The sequence below is a fragment of the Pseudorasbora parva genome, chromosome 11, assembly GCF_024679245.1.
Source record: "Pseudorasbora parva isolate DD20220531a chromosome 11, ASM2467924v1, whole genome shotgun sequence".
NCBI lineage: Eukaryota > Metazoa > Chordata > Actinopteri > Cypriniformes > Gobionidae > Pseudorasbora > Pseudorasbora parva.
Window position 1 is genome coordinate 28946130 of NC_090182.1, and position 17124 is coordinate 28963253.

Genomic DNA, 17124 nt, shown 5'->3' on the forward strand with positions numbered 1-17124 from the left:
ACTCCCCAGCGTTGAACATCAGGGAGGGCCCAAGCTCTAGGCTGATCTGACAGTCACTCCGCAGGTGACAGAGTCAGCCACAGACAACAGGGCCAGGCTGTTCTCCTCTTCCTCTCTCCAGACCTGTGGCTCACGGCTCGGCTACCGGTGCCTCTCTCATGCGTAAATGACAGAAAGAACAAAGAGCTGTTGAGCTTCAAGCAACGCTTGCTGCGCACTCCGACTGACAAAACCTGATGCTGATGGAAATCAGCACAAGCTAAGGGTGTTTTTTACACTTGAGCTTTCTGAGCAAATCCGAATCTGCTTGAAAATGTAATTCTCATTATAGTTAATGGGTATTAAAAATGTATTATTGATCTAATGAGCTTTTTTAAATTGGAAATAAAATAACTGTCATCATTTACTAAGAATTCTTCTGTAGAACATACAAGTTTTTGTCATTATGATGAAAGTCAAGGAGATCCAAAACAACACAAGACCCCACTGACATTGAGTGCGGTTGGTTTACATGCACACCTGTAAGCTGACAAAGCAAGTAAACCAGGTTTACATGACTTTATTAATAAACCGGGTTATTTCCCTGTAGTGACGTCAAACATAATAATGTCAGAATCTGACTCAGAGTATTCCAAATGTTACGTCAGTTGCGATGTTAAATAAAGCGTTCACCGTGTCGGCGGGAGATTCACAGCTCATATTATCCCTCATACAGTTACTGAACCTCTTCTACTTGTGCTTCATGAGATGACAACACATCTTTACAACTTTCTGGGTTTTAAAAAGTCTGTGTTTGTGATATATGTCCTTACTGCATGCAAAAACACTAGCTCACTCTGTCTAGATGCATTTAAAACTGCTCAAAGTTTGTGTTTTTGTCATCTATCACACATGCGCACTTCAATAAGCCGACAGAAAGCAGGTTAACGCGTTTACATGCAGGGCAAAATCGGGGTACGAGGCAAAAAAACTACCTGTCCCGACCAAGCCTGCAGTCTCCCTCTCATTTACTGAAGCTTTCGCGCCTCGATCGCCCCCCGGTGACCGGTCCCAGTATAGCTGCCCCTCTGTGTTTTCTAATGGACGCGAGGCAAACTAAATAATAAAATTACACTTCAAAAATGTTTCCCCAAAGTTAGTTTATGTCACTGAAGGCAGTTATCATCACGATGATTTCATTTAAGGTGTTCGTTTTAAAAATAAGTTTACTTTGAGTTAGTTATTTGATGCTATAAAAACGGGGGTGTGACGTCATGATTGACAGCTGAGACTGACGGCTTCTCTGAGTGAAGTTGTCACTGAGGCACTAACGGACTTTTTTCGGAATTTTTGGGAGCAGATTAGAGCTTTAGCTTTAATTTCTACATTTCCATAACTGTTTATTTCACACCAACATAATTAATTGTTCTGCATCTGCGAGAGTGTGGGCGGGCTTTTGATATCGCGACTGTACTTCCTGCTCTACTTCCTGCGCTCTACTGCGCAACTCCGGTCCCGAAATCGCTACTGCGCAGACTCGGTCCCAAGATGTCCGCGCCGTGCAAGACCGCCTGAAAGCTTCAAATCTGCCAAGCGGAAACAGATGATGTCGAGTCGTCCATATTTTTTTACGGTCTATGGTCCCGACCGGTTTGTGCTTACGCCGTTTATGACGTACTCTGATAAAAGAAAATGGTTACCGCATTTACATGACCATGTTCATTGTCGGCTTATTAGGCATAATCTTCTTAAGAACGAGCATGTAAACGCACCCTTACATAGTATGGAGAACGGGAAAAAAACTTTTTAAAAAAATATTACAAAGACAAAAAAGTCATACAGGTTTGGAATGACATGAGGGTGAGAAAATGATGACATTTTTCATGTTTGGGTGAAGTATTCCTTAAAAAGTAGTCCAAGTAATTTATGACTTGTCTGAAGACTGTGATAAAGAGTCTGACTCATTGCTTTCATATGTCAGGTGCTTCTTGAGCTCTACCAACCCCAGGCACTAGCCTTGGTATTGACTGTCTTGCAGTGCAAAAGCAACTGCTGACATATTAAGGTGATGAGTCACATTATTTACATTTCAGACCTCTAGTTGTTGCAATGGAAGGGTGGTTTGGTAGGCACTCACTCACAGAAAGCCAGGCCAAAGGCAGGGAGAGAGTCGAGAGGCGGAGGCTGATAATTTCACCGGTCACTGGCGCTGTTCTGTTTATTTGGTGAACATATAGGTCTAAAATGCTATGTATACATTTACAACGCACTTTAATATGCAGAAAAAAATAAATAAATCAGCAGCTCTTAGATCCCAACCTAGTTTATCAAACAGTGGAATGTTTATTTAATTTTTTATAGAAGTTTATAAAATATTTATCAGTCCAGAAATAATAATAATATTTTTTTTCATAACTTGAAAAAAGTGAATATAAAAGTCTGCTCATGCTATAGTGTACTTGTTACCAAGTGCCTTACACACAAATCTAAATACTGTGAAATGATTTTATGGTTTATAACTAGGGGTGTCATGATTCTCTAAATTCGATTAAATTTTCGATTCTAAGGTCACGGTTCGACAAAAATCTAGATTTTTACATTTATTTATTTTTAAAGCACAGGTTGCTATGCCATTTTTAGACTAGACTTTTATGCAATATAATATCTGACCTTTGTTCGCAATGTACCACACTACATTGTCAAATGTAAAACATTTGTTAACAACATAATGTAACAATAACTTATATCTTCAGTCATTTAAAAAAATTAAGCAAAATAACCTGCCATCTATTTAAATAAGATGACATTCTAGTTCACAAAAAAAAAAAAAAAAAAAAAAAAAAAACAATAAAATGTAATGTGCTGTGACAGTCATGAAGCTCTGTGTTGCTCTGGAGGTCCCGTAATCTGTAGCCAAGGCAACTAAATGCGTGCTGCTTAGACCTTCAATAACTTTCACCTACATTATTGTAAATGGAGGGAATCACCGTAGCTGTGAGATGCATTACTTGCGATGTCATAGCGCTAATTAAATGCCTAACTATACATTGACTCTTATTTTAAAATGCATGCGCCTTACTATTGTAGTTGAAGGATGCCCATTCAAGTTCAGATGAGGGAGATAAAATATGCATTGTTACAACCTAAAACTATAACTATATAAATATTGTCTTTATTCATTAGCATTAGTTCATAAACAATTGACTGGCATAAATGTGCACTATTCATTGTTTGAGCCATTCTGAAGCGCTGTATTGAAGATGCGTGAGCCTGGAGAGGCGCAACAGTGCCGTGTGTGTTTCCCCCTATGGTTTCCATAGATCCGCGTTAGATTAACATTAGATCCGCACGTTACGATTCAAATGTGCGCATCTTTTACACAATATCAGTTCTGACTGGATCTCTTCCCTTATTGTCCTTCCCTAACATTTGTGTCTCGTTTTTATTAGTTTTATCATTGGCGAAAATGACAGTAGCATTTCGTCATAGTATTTTTCATCCAACACTAGTTTTTATGAAAAAGTCAAAAAAAGTAGTCAATAAATAGTAGTTGAACATTTTTTTTTTTTTTTTTTTTTAATTTAAGATATAATAAGAGGAAGGGATTCAAGTTCTGCTGATGGATCTCCTACATCTGCCGTTGCCATGCTATCTTTTGATGGGCTGTAGCTTAGAGGAGGACTTTTTAACTTTTTTTTTTCTCTGTGTTTTTCTGACGATGAACGGAGGTCTTACGGGTGTTGAACGACATGTAATTAATGACAGAATTTTCATTTTTGGGTGAAATAACCCTTTAAGATTTTTTGTCTCCAGAATATAATTAATGACCAAGGACAAGGTGCAACTTAAAAATTGCAGGGACCAAAACCTTAACTAGACTACTGTACAAACCTGATAACAAAAAGGATAGCACGCGCACACACACACACACACACACACACACACACACACACACACACACACACACACACGCGCAAACACACGTCTGGTTCACTATCTTTGTGGGGACTCTCCATAGTCGTAATGGTTTTTATACCGTACAAACCATATTTTCTATCCCCTTACACTGCCCCTGCCCTGAAACCTACCCATCACAGGAAACATTCTGCTGTTTTACTTTCTCAAAAAAACTTATAAGTGTTTTAAAAGATTTATAAGTGTTTTGAAAAGTGAGGACCGCTGGCTGGTTCCCACAATGTAGGTAATCTCCAGTTTTACTATCCTTATGGGGACATTTGGTCCCCACAATGTAATATAAACAAGGGCACACACACACACGCACGCACGCACACACGCACACACACACGCACGCACACACAAACACACACACACAGCTAAGCTAAGGTTACATTGGCTTTAGCCCTCACATCTTTACATGGCGTATTCACATTGTCACACATAAAAATGCCTTTGACCTCTTGACCCTTATGACTACAGAATCAGGGGTTAAAGTCTCTGTGAAAGCATGACCTCCTACCCTCTAGTAAGGTCCATAAGGGAAAAAAAGGTTCATTTTAGTTTCACCCTCTAAAATATTAATCAAAGCCAAAAAAGAAACTTTTATTACAATGAAACTAAAGCCGTTCACATTGTTGCTACACCCAGCCTATTCTTTTGCTCTCTCTCCTGTCCATTCCTCTGCTATCTTTTCTTTTTCCTCATGAATAATGAAGGGAAAATATCCAGCTTGTCCCTGCAGAAGAACACAGGGCTCTCCGGTGTTGATCAAATACGGCCTGTTAAATAATTGAAGGGAGCCTTTGTCATGCAAATCAAGGGCCTCAGGACTGGAAAGCGGAGCGGTTGGTCCGGATGCAAATGTCTTACGTTTGTTTGTTTCTAAATAGGTTTTTTAAGTCTAGTTTTTGAGGCCTTTTGGGCCGAACACAATGAAATATAAACTCAGGGGAACACGTTTGACTGCACTCGGTCATTTCTGTGAATAGGCAACCGTATAGTATGCACTTTGAATTGTGACACCCCCCCAAAAAAATAAAAAATAAATAAAATGGGGGGCGTGGCATGTAACCTCAATACTCAAGTGAACCATGTTCAACTTGAGGACATCCATCAAACACAACTAGAAGTAGTTTGTGACACTCGGAAGAACTCAAAGTAAAGATGAGGACGCTCTGGCGTTAGGCGGGGCAGCTGCTCATCAGAGAGTGAACGAACATGAGCTAACACAAGCAGGGCAATTATACCCGCAGATAAAAGCTCATTACACAATCAATGAGCTGCTTTGTTTCTGGGGCCTATTATACCCTGTTATCCACCACTGGAAGCTCTCACTTCCCCCATCCTTTTATTCACTCCATTCTTTTTTCTTCTTTTGTCCCTGGCGATTTTGGATGAATGATAAATAGCTTAAATGAAATAGCGCAGTCGAAAGAGAAAGCAACAACACGATACTCAGCGGAACAAAAGGCTTCCACAAATATGCCTATGCTGACGGATCGAAACAAACTGGCTCTTAGGAAGGGAAAAACATGGGAAATCAGTGATTGAACACCGTTCTCTCTCACACACACAAACAAACATGCAGAGACTATGACAAAGAGGAGAAGGGATGGTGTTATTTATATTGGAGAGCGTATCACTTCAGCGTGCATGTATTTACACTAAACCATATGGGTGGAAATGTGCACTGCAATTTCCCATGTAACCAAAGGGGGTGCCATCTGTAAGCAGAAAGCAATCACTTCAGGGGTGTGTGACAGGCATTTCCAAAAAGGACCACAGTAGGGTGTGTGTGGAAATGTCCTTGAAATGCACCAATACAGGGATCTTTATGTGGCTTCCTTCCTGGCATGATGCTCCGATTACAAACAGTTACAGTAAATAATTCAGCCTGGACATTAATATACTCAAATCCTCACAAACTAAGACAATTCTGCACACACATTTTTCGGAGAATTTTTTTTTTCCACCTGCATGAACAGATATAACAGAACAGAAAAAAATCTAATTATAAAACAAAGAGTCTCCGTTAATGTGTACTTGAAAACACGCACATGCCTACAAACACAGCCACTCTGAATTTCTTCATGATCTACTTAAAGGTCCCATGGCATGGATTTTTATTTTATAATGTCTCCTGAGGTGTACTTATATTGTTAGTATGCTTTTACATTTTTTAAAAAAAATGTTATTTTTAATAATTTAAAAATAAAAGGCCTTTTTTTCTGTCCAGATATTAGCCCTCTGGCTTGAATGCTCTTTTTTAAGGGGCGTGTCTGCTGTGAGACTTCAGTGAAAACACACACTGTTGTGATTGGCTGACATCTTTGGACGGGATGTGGTTAAGTGAGGTGCAAACGAAACTGCCAGTCCAGAGAGACGGAGAGCTGGGAAAAGATTGCTGAGAAAGTGTTATTGTACCGAGCTGTTGAGAGCGCTGTGAGTGCGAGTTTGTTTGTATCTGAGAGCTCTGAATAAACACGAGTCCCAGTCACGAAGAGTCATATTCTATGAACTTTGTTATGTTATTTCTCTCACAAAAAAAGCAGCAAACACGACATCAACATAAATACAGTAAGAACTTCTGTTGAGCATAACAGCGTCATTTATTATAACGGCAGATTGGACAACGGTGCACTTCAGATATATACATGTGATTGACAGAACCGAACATTATAGAGTTTTCTTTGATCGCTCTCTGTAGTTAATCATTTAAATAACAGATTTGTTTCATGCTACTAAAAGAAACTACGTGAAGTTGATGGTTTTAGTCACTGGCTTGATTCACTGATGCATCAAGAGGGCCAGCGGCGGGACTGACAGTATTAAATGATTTAGAAAGAAAGTCTGTGTGAACTTGAATGATTAGCTACACGTCAGAAATCACTGATCCCAGATCAGGCATTAATGAATACTAAGTTACTCACTGTTTGTGGCGTTGCCGGTACATCCATATGGTAAAGCCTGTGCTGACATAGACTGATAAACTGAATCCATTCTCTACTAATTCTCTGTATTGGCAAAGCAGAGGAATGGGAGACAACCTTTCCTGGTATGACGTCATAACAGGAGAATTCAAGATCAGCTCGTCTGGGCTTTCATTCTCTCAAAGGCAGAGAAAGACAGACAGAACTCGGTTTACACCGATCAAAATGTCTCGCCACTTGGGGACAATATTCAGGCTAGGGGAACTCATATTAATGTTGAAAAACCTCATAAAATGAAAATTCATGCCATGGGACCTTTAAGGAAAGATCATTGGTGCACTTCGTCTATATTTCTTCTATCTATCTATCTATCTATCTATCTATCTATCTATCTATCTATCTATCTATCTATCTATCTATCTATCTATCTATCTATCTATCTATCTATCTATATATATATATATATATATATATATATATATATATATATATATCAAGTTTAATTAGCAGAACATTCTTAATCTTGGCATTATCCCACTAAAATAACAAAACTGTGATTAACATTTGATATTTCAATATTTATTTATTTATTTATTTATTGAATTTTTTTTTTTTTTTTTTTTTTTGGACGCTGGCATTCTACCAAAATAATGACCAACACCTTCCAGAACTTCCATTTTGTCTCGTTTTATCTGACTTTCTCCAACTTCTCCCTACTTGCCTTTATTTTCTGCTCACTTTTCTCTTTGTCAATACCTCCTGACCCCTCTTACCATTTCACAGCACCTATGTTTATAACATACTTCATGCCTCTGTCTCGTTCTCTGCCCTGTGGCTGTAGAGTGTGCAGCTCCGCGGGCATCCTTTCTCTAAGAGGCATCCATTAGTTACACTCCTCTCAGAACCTGTGGGCTTTATGGGTCATGGGTTCTGTTTCCCTCTGAGTGACAGCAAGCCTGGAGAGCAGACCACAAGCGCTGCGCCGTCGCACCACTCAACTAGAAACCTCCACACACAAATAAACAAACATCCACAGCGGCCTCCGCTACAGACGAGGGGATTCGAGGAAGGCGGGAAATATTATTCAGAAGCATCTTTTGCTACTTGTCTGTGTGAGGTAGAACACTTATCGCTGCAGTAAGTGATGCCGGCTTGATGAGACATGCTCTTTTACTGGGCTCATGGGCCTGGGGCACACAGACAAACAGACTGTCTAACAGCTTCTTGTTTATAGTTCGGAACATCCTTGTGGCTGTAAGATGTGTAACATCTCTTATTCTTAATGTGGTACAGATGTAGTGTTTATTGAGTCCAAAACCTCACAGGAAGCAAAGAAGGGCTCGTCCAACTAGGGATATGCCCTAGTCCAAGGGTTTTCAAACTGGGAGTCCTCCAGAAGGTTCTAAGGGGTCCTCAGAAAATTTCAGAGAATAAATGGACAAAGCAAAAATGGATAGTCTACAGAACATTCTTTCCAGAATTTTCTTTCCTTTGTATCTTTCTAGTGAGTTTTTCTCACTATAGTCCCCTTTATCTTCCTCACTGGGGTTATAAAGCTGTGTGCAATGAAGTGCACGAGCTGCTTGCATACATTTATTATGAAAGTTGCTTATACAAATCATTTTTAATTAAAAAGTACAGCCAATTTAAGTTTGGAAACAATATGTTGTATTTATAATATCACTCTTACTATTTATCTAACAGTTTAAATGTTGTTTCCGTAGATGGATTTTAGGAAAAAGGTCCCTCATGAAAGCTTCATCATCCTTGGTCCTTGGCATCATACAGTTTGAAAACCCCTGCCCTAGAGACGATAGTATCATGAATCGACAATAGCCAGCGATATTGGAGATGGCGATATTATCAAGACAAAAATTGGCCTTGTTTCCCATTAATGTCTTTAATTATTATTATTATTATCATCACCAACACATGCGTATGAGGATTCGGGACCCCTCAATGAAAATGTTTTTTTAAAAACGGCCACAAATCTACATTGCATATCGAATTGCAAGGGGATTTATTCACGTGTGCTTGTTATAAAAGAGACACGCAATTCTTAGAGTCGTTTAAGCCAAGATAAAAACGGCTTTGTTGTTCATCAGCATTTTTTTTTTTTTTCATGGCACATATTAACATCAACATAACACAAAATGACACTGGAACAGTGGGCAGCCATTTCCTGTGGCGCCCGGGAAGTGATTGGGGGTTGGGTGCCTCAGTTGTGGGTATTGAGGATCTCAGCCTACATTTTCCTCCTTGAATTGCGAATTGAATATGCGACCTTCGGGTTACCAGTCTGACTTTACCTAATTAGCAGTAGGGATGACGATCACAACCTAGGTTTCATGCCGACTTAAACTTATTTAGCCCCATTTAGCCACTTGCTAGCAACCGCCATTTCCCAAAACATGTAAAAGCTAAAAAGCTGGACATTACAGTGTCTCATTTTGTAGAATAAAATGAAATTACCTTGAGCTTGTATTAACCACAGACCTTATTTCAGTAATTTAACCAAAGAAGTTTCCAGATTTTAAGACTCATTCCTGTAACACTCTATTAATACAGTAATACAGTTTTTCTCCAACTGCTCTTCTTATGTCAGCAAGTAATTTCAGAGTTGGAGAAAGTGATTTTCATTTTATAATGTTTATGGGTGTTTTGCCTTATACAGGGCAGCAGACAAAAGCTAAGGAGAACAAGTTAGGATTTAAAATCCGTTCGCCCACACAAGTACCACAACACATCGTGGGGGAGCATATGTATTACCCAGCAGGCTATGACAAAACAAACTTTTCTCTCTCCCTCTCTCTCTCTCTCTTCAGAATAATGTACACTGATGAATACTGCTCAACAAGAACAGGGACATTTATAATTGTTAGCAGACGGGTCGATTTTGATTTCATGCTATCAAAATAATGTAGGACTGTTTGAATAAACAGTTTTGTTTTGGGGTTTTTTTTGCTGCAAGATTTTGCAATTAATTGCAAATTCACCTCATGTAGGGCTTCATTCGATATGGTTAGGCTGACCTTATCATGAATCGTACATAAACAGAATCAGACTAACCGTTACAGACATCAACAGAGCCGAATGATTCAGTCTGTGATCTCACTTCAACCCGAGACCTGACAGTCTATTACCTATAGAAACAGCAATCAAAACCTCTGCACTGCTCGTGTATCTGCATTCATAGACCCGGGTCCCAAAGGTAGCGAAAGCTGCTGCGCTGAAGATTGGCTAGTGTAGGCTCTTTAATGTCTGCAATACTAACAAGGCTGGCTCGTAGCTACACAAAGCAAGCGTCTCCATTGCTTCGCCGGCGACCCTGCGGCACCAGGGGTCAGACTACCCACACTTCCTCTAATTGGGTTGATGGAGAGTGAGAACTGCCACAGGCTGTAAATAAAAGACAGGCCACAGAGCGGAGGAGAGATCGACACAGTTTACTGTATGCTAATGTGCCTTTTTTGTATTTATACCACTCGTGCTCTTTTTCTCTCTCCCCTTCGAATAATTATTTAACCTGAAAACATTTATAATTCATAGAACATCAAAACACTTCTGCAAGTATGACATTTATGGAGAGTTTGTCAATATCTCTCCTCATCCCTGGAAACTCGATGTTGAGCAGCCTTTTGACTCTGTTTAATTAAAAAAGCTGATTTGGATCATTTTGCCTTGTCAGTCAACTCCTGTTTTTTAAAAAGGCAGTGACTTTTGGGGCAGTGTGCAAATTAGCATACAGAATTTTAACCCGCAGTAAAAGGCCATGTCACTGATGTTTGTCAAATGGAGAGCTGAACTTCACTCGTAGAATGACTGATATGATATTCACGCTCGACTGGAGCTCTGAGTTACTAACGGGCCTAAGTTTGGCTAGGCTCATTTTCAGCACAAAAGATGTTGCCGGTAACCTTCATCCAACGGTGGACGACCTGACGAGTCTTCATGTCCGCATGTCACTCAGAGCTTTTGCAAAAAAAAACAACAAGATGTGGCCACATGACTAAGAAGGCAGTTATTCTCCATCAGTTCTGCACCAGCTTATATTTTACAATCTGCAGTCCATTTTCTGACACAACATGCTTGATGGCATTCACAGGAGAGTCGGACTACAGGGAATGAAAGCACTCTGGTGAGTCACAGTCAAGACATAGACACCCACTCTCGCTCTCTGTTTCTCTCTCTTGTACCTCAGGCTGCGGCAGAGAAAAAGCAGCCTAAGAGCTTTTGCTGCAACATCCCCCCCCCCCCCCACCACCACCACCCAACAAGAGAACAGTCAAGAGTGAAAAAAAGAAGAACAAAAAAAAACACAGCATGCCTCTTTATAAACACTTCTATTAGTTCACCAGGCTTTCAAAAGCTTTTCCCCAAATACAGCATATAAAGCTGCAGGGGTTTGTCATTTTAGGAGGAGAAGAAGGGGGTGAGTGTGGTCCGAAACAAGATAATCATGATTATATATATATATATATATATATATATATATATATATATATATATATATATATATATATACCCACTGTATTTTTTTTGTTGAAAAATAAGTTACCTGGTTGCCTTAAAATTTTGAGTTCATTGAAAAGAAATACATACACAGTTAATACAAAGAACATTTTTTGAGAATCGACAACCTTTATTCAAATATTCGTAAAAGATTTTGTAACCATATTGGGTAATTGTGTGTTTTATTTGTGATGACACAGTAATACATGCCAAATTGTGCTATTTTCATGATTTATCATTTTTTTGCGTGTGGTTCAAATACAATAACATTTTGAGCTTCTATTTATTAAACCAATTTCCTTCATTGTATCAATTTTTATTTTTTTTATTTCAATAAACTCAACATTTTAAAGCAACCAGGTTACTTACTGTTAAAGTAAGCATTTTTTTTTTTTTACAGTATATGAAAAATGTTTATATAGGTCCTTCTCAAAAATTGGCATATTGTGATAAAAGTTCATTATTTTCCATAATGTAATGATTAAAATTAAACTTTCATATATTTTTGATTCATTGCACACCAACTGAAATCTTTTCTCAGATCTTTTATTGTTTTAATACTGATGATTTTGGCATACAGCTCATGAAAACCCCAAATTCCTGTCTCAAAAAATTAGCATATCATGAAAAGGTTCTCTAAACGAGCTATTAACCTAATCATCTGAATCAACTAATTAACTCTAAACACCTGCAAAAGATTCCTGAGGCTCTTAAAAACTCCCAGCCTGGTTCATTACTCAAAACCGCAATCATGGGTAAGACTGCCGAACCGACCCTGTCCAGAAGGCCATCATTGACACCCTCAAGCCAAGCGAGAGGGTAAGACACAGAAAGAAATTTCAGAACGAATAGGCTGTTCCCAGACTGCTGTATCAAGGCACCTCAGTGGGAAGTCTGTGGGAAGGAAAAAGTGTGGAAAAAAACGCTGCACAACGAGAAGAGGTGACAGGTAGAGGTCTTCACGGGGCACCCGAGACCTGTGGACCCAGGATCCGAACCGGGACCCGTACAGGTTCGGGTCTATATTTTAAATGGTCAGCCGGGTCCGGGTCGGGTCCCAATCTATTACTTTGGGTCCCGGGTCTGTTAACGTTGTAGCCTATGTAATACATCAATCGGAATCGGAGAACACCTGGCCGTGAGAGTCAGCACGGCTTGTGTGTTTTGTGTAACTTACAAATTGCTAAATTAGGATAAGAAAAGTGTGAGCCGGGAAATGTGGTTTAGAAATACATAACAACAACAAAAACAAAAGCTCTCTCTCTCTCTCTCTCTCTCTCTCTCTCTCTCTCTCTCTCTCTCTCTCTCTCTCTCTCTCTCTCTCTCTCTCTCTCTCTCTCTCTCTCTCAGACATTTAGAAAGCAGGCAGATTTTATGCATGCGCGCGGTAATAATGTACTCAAGAATATATTTCAAATCAGCAACAAGACCTCAGGTGAACTGTCACATAAATGTTTTCTGTGATGCTCAAATTGCGTAAAAAAGCTCATATTTCAGGTTGCTCCAGCTGACACGTGAGTGCAGTTTCAAGCGCGTCGTGTTTCTATGGCAACCCGAGCTTCCGCGGTGACTATAATGACTTTAAAAATAATATGAATGAACCGTCTTGTTTAATCTTAAAGTTCTGCTAGTCATACTCGGCTCAGAGAGATTATGGCTAATAAATAATGGCACTGAACGAGCAATAGTTATTAGTTCAAAAGGGCAAACAGTCAAAGTTATTATGCGAGTTAACTCATAAATCCGTCAATGTGAAATAAAACTGACATTTACAGCTGAAATGATGAGTGAATTAAGCATGCTTGGAACAATTACAGAGCAATATTGTAATACATCACAATCAAGGTAGGCTGAGGCAAAGTTATTTTTCGCAGCTTGTTTATTAACTTGTTAACAGCAGTTTTTTGTGTAATATGAGACAATAGGGTCCAGTTGGGTCTGTGTCTTCCCGCCGGGTTCGGTTCCAGCTATCAAATAATAGACGGGTCAATGTCGGTTCCGGGTACTATATTTTCTAGTATAGGGCATTTCTCGGATCTGCATGGGTCCGGGTTCCAGTTTTTGAAATAATAGACGGGTCCGGGTCGGTTCTGTGTAGAACATTGCGGGTCTCTTCGGGTTTGGGTACAAATTTTTTGACCTGTGAAGACCTCTAGTGACAGGACCCTGAGGAAGATTGTGGAGAAGGACCAATTCCAGACCTTGGGGGACCTGCGAAAGCTGGAGTAGAAACATCCAGAGCTACAGGTGCCACATTCCCCAGGTCAAGCCACTTTTGAATTAGAAGCAGTGGCAGAAGCGCCTGACCTGGGCTACAGAGAAGCAGCACTGGACTGTTGCTCAGTGGTCCAAAGTACTTTTTTCGGATGAAAGCAAATTTTGCATGTCATTCGGAAATCAAGGTGCCAGAGTCTGGAGGAAGACTGGGGAGAAGGAAATGCCAAAATGCCTGAAGTCCAGTGTCAAGTACCCACAGTCAGTGATGGTCTGGGGTGCCATGTCAGCTGCTGGTGTTGGTCCACTGTGTTTTATCAAGGGCAGGGTCAATGCAGCTAGCTATTAGGAGATTTTGGAGCACTTCATGCTTCCATCTGCTGAAAAGCTTTATGGAGATGAAGATTTCGTTTTTCAGCACGACCTGGCACCTGCTCACAGTGCCAAAACCACTGGTAAATGGTTTACTGACCATGGCATTATTGTGCTCAATTGGCCAGCCAACTCTCCTGACATGAACCCTATAGAGAATCTGTGGGATATTGTGAAGAGAAAGTCGAGAGACGCAAGACCCAACACTCTGGATGAGCTTAAGGCCGCTATCGAAGCATCCTGGGCCTCCATAACACCTCAGCAGTGCCACAGGCTGATCGCCTCCATGCCACGCCGCATTGAAGTGGTCATTTCTGCAAAAGGATTCCCGACCAAGTATTGAGTGCATAACTGAACATAATTATTTGAAGGTTGACTCAAACTGTATTAAAAACACTTTTCTTTTATTGGTCGGATGAAATATGCTAATTTTTTGAGATTTGGGGTTTTCATGAGGTGTATGCCAAAATCATCAGTATTTAAACAATAAAAGAACTGAAATATTTCAGTTGGTGTGCAATGAATCTAAAATATATGAAAGTTTAATTTTTATCATTACATTATGGAAAATAATGAACTTTTATCACAATATGCACATTTTTTGAAAAGGACCTGTATATCAATCAATCAATCAACTTTATTCATAGCGCTTTTACAAAGACTATTGTTTTAAAGCAGCTTTACAGTGTTAAACAGGACAATATTGCAACAAAATTTGATTTGGCTAGTTTGATTTGGATAGTTTATAGAATTAAATATGACCTAATTAATACATTTGATTTGTATATTTAGTTGAATAACTTGGATCATAATTTTAGTGTCCCCAACTGAGCAAGCCAAGCCAAAGGCGACAGTGGCCAAAACTCCATCAGGGCATGATGGAGAAAAATATACCTTGGGAGAAACCAGACTCAGTCGGGGTGCCAGTTCTCCTCTGGCCTATTATTAAACAGTGTATAATTATTATTCTGCCAACCCGGCAAGTCATAAATCATATTAAATAGGAATATTTAACATTTTGGGTATCACGCAAGAGACGGGTTCATTTAGGATGTTTAATGAGGATGACGTATCGGTGAGGCAAATTCCGTATCATGTACTCTTATTCATATTATATATATATATATATATATATATATATATATATATATATATATATATATATATATATATATATATATATATATATATATATATATATGTATATAACGAAAATAGAGAATGAACATATTGAAATCACACATGTTCACACTCTCACACTGTCTGGCTTAATGTGACACACACACACACACACACACACACACACACACACACACACACACACACACACACACACACACACACACACACACACACACACACACACACACACACACACACACACACACACAAACTCACTCTCACCCAAGACCGTATTAAAATACCTGTCATTCTGCTTGCCCTCTCCATACCCACGGCAGGTAAATTAATAAAGCTTCTCACTCTGTCTTCTGTTTGAGGAAGAACACCATTAAGGCCAATCCCTTAAAATGGTAATTTAAACAAGGTGTGAAATAACATGAGACTACTGGAACTTCCTGATTGCTATGACAACCCAGGTTCATTTCTGCTTCTCTGAATATAATCCAATCAGCCAATCAGCCCTCAAAGCACCTACGGACACCATGGAGAGAAACAGAGATGTGCAGATGCTAACCTTAAAGAAGTCTGTGTGTGGTTCAGGTATTCCCAACGTTATGGGGACAGGACACATTTTGGTCCCCATGAGAAAAACAGCTCATGTTTCTTAAATGTAAAAATGCAGAAAGTGTTCTGCTATGGCTATGGTTAGTGTAGTGGGATAGATTATACACTTTGTACAATATAAAAATCATTAAGTATATGGCATTTCCCCATAAAACATGGAAACCTAACATTCTTCATAATATCTGTTGTTTTCTGCAGAAGAAAGTCATACAGTTTTGCAATTGCATGAAGTGATGCCAGAAATGGCTCATTATCACCCATTATAATCAGTGATGCTGTCTACACTGGATGCGCTGCAATGTGACACACCAGATTCCCAACGGTGGATGCCTGTTCTATGTCTGGTGTACTCCATTGGCTTACGCTACTTCTGATATGAAGTACAAATGGATATGCAAAGGTCTAGTCCAGTATAGACAGCTTTTAACTGTTGTGGCATGAAGCAATGCAACAACTGTCACTTCCGGTGTAGAGACGGTTTATAGGTTCATGAATGCACATTCCATCTGTTACTATGTGTTATCGCATGTTATTCCAAAGAAATATTTTTTCACTGTTGTTTCACACAGACACACAATTGCACGTGTATTGCAGGGCATCAGTACATGATTTTGTAATGAACTATGTGTAAAATAAAAACGATTCTCCCATGCCTTCAGGCTGTGTAATACTTGTGGAATTTTTATTTTTAAGTGTGTATCATCAAGCCAAACTTTTTTACAAGTCAAACTTGTAGGCATAAGGTACACAGTGCGATTACATCTCCTGACATCAGTTAAGTTGAGGGTGTCAAATATCCCAGCATAACCTGAGAGTGTACTCAGCTCACCTCGACTGGAGAGAGATTATTAAAAAAAAAGACTAAAAAGCAGCTCATCAAAGGACAGAGAGAGGAAGAGTGAAGGCGCTGGGGATGTGTTAGCAGCAACGGAATATATAAAAAAAAACAAAAAAAAACAGACACTCTCCACTGAATGATAATGTTACAACACCAGGCTAGATAAAACCCCAACCAGAAGTGAATTAAGCAGCCCTGCACCTGTAATCCAAAGTCCTAATAGATATTGATGGAGTCAGTCAGTTAAACAGTGAAACAATTAGACCGCTCCCTTTGCCAGCCCTCACCCCTCGACTTCAGACAATTACAGAAGCGCTAGGATGGTGTGGTGTAGCCCTTAGCAAAGTCTACATCGCAGAGCCCATCTCTCTCAGGGCCCCTGAGCAACTACCCCTCTTGCTAAGGCTCAAACAGACAGATTGTAGCTCATTATACTTACAGTGGGGAATAGCGCCCCTGCCTGAGGGACTTCATCTTGCCTATGCAATAGATTAGGGGTCTGTTGCAAGCTAGGAACCTAAAGCATGCTTGAACTCTTGCATCAGTGAGAGTGAGAGGGCGTTTCTTGTGAAGGAT

The 17124-nt window shown here is 39.6% G+C and overlaps 1 protein-coding gene across 3 annotated transcripts in view; it reads right to left on the reverse strand.

Annotated features, from left to right (window-relative positions):
• Nucleotides 1-17124, reverse strand: part of tenm2a (teneurin transmembrane protein 2a) — a 429404-nt gene that overhangs the window by 379879 nt on the left and 32401 nt on the right. The window lies entirely within an intron of this gene.